The following is a 918-nucleotide window of genomic DNA, read 5'->3' on the forward strand; positions in this document are numbered from 1 at the left end:
GTGTGGGGTGGCACTAGGGTGGACCAAGGCTCTGTGAGCTTCTCATCCTTGCTGGAGGTTAGAGGTTGCTCCTTACAGACTCATCTCATAAAACAGACCAAGTTTCCAATTAAAATTGGTTTAAATAAAGCTCTCAATCCCTAGAAGTAAAGTGGGAACCTCAACACATGCCCAGCTCTGGCTTCTATTGAGTTTTATAATGTAGAGTTCATTTTCTGGGCTAGATTTGGATGCCTTTCTAATCCCCCAAGTAATTTCTTTCCCTTCTCGCAAGAATGTAAAGCACACCCTGATACTAGGGTAAAGCAGCAGAAGCAAGCTCACCACTTTTCTTCTGCTGTGGAGGGAAATCATTCAGTGGTATGTGGGTGGATGAGTGTATATGTGATGTAGAGGAACTTTCAAAGTGAATAAATGGGGCTTCTGCTTCTGTCTGTCTCCTTCCTGCGTTCAGGGAAGGGGAAATCAGGGTTTTGGTCTGACTCTCTGCATGAGCAGGGCCCAGACATGGGCCTCAGCAGCATTTTCTTCAACTTCCTTGGTGATACCTTTGGCTTAGCCCTGGATTTGCACTGGCACCACCAGTCCTCAGTGCTCTTCTTCTGGGTGTCCTTTGCCTGTGGTGCTGGGTTTTTTTCCCCTTTTTCATAAATTAAGGCAAGTCTATCCTCCTGCCCTGTTGTGAAGGAGCAGAACTGCAGAGCTTTGCAACCACCTTCATCCCAGGGTGGAGAGTGGGGAGCTGAGACCAAGTCACCTGGCTAGGGGCAGGACACGTTGTCACCAGGCTCTGCTCCCTGAGCTGCATGGTGGCACTGGGGGGAGAAGGCTGCACCCCTGGACCAGGGTCCTCCTTGGCCCTGAGCTGTGATCTTCTCTCTACTGACAGAATTGTTTGGGTTGGAAGAGACCTTAAAG

Source organism: Mesitornis unicolor, unplaced genomic scaffold (assembly GCF_000695765.1).
Source record: "Mesitornis unicolor isolate BGI_N332 unplaced genomic scaffold, ASM69576v1 scaffold9867, whole genome shotgun sequence".
Taxonomy (NCBI): domain Eukaryota; kingdom Metazoa; phylum Chordata; class Aves; order Mesitornithiformes; family Mesitornithidae; genus Mesitornis; species Mesitornis unicolor.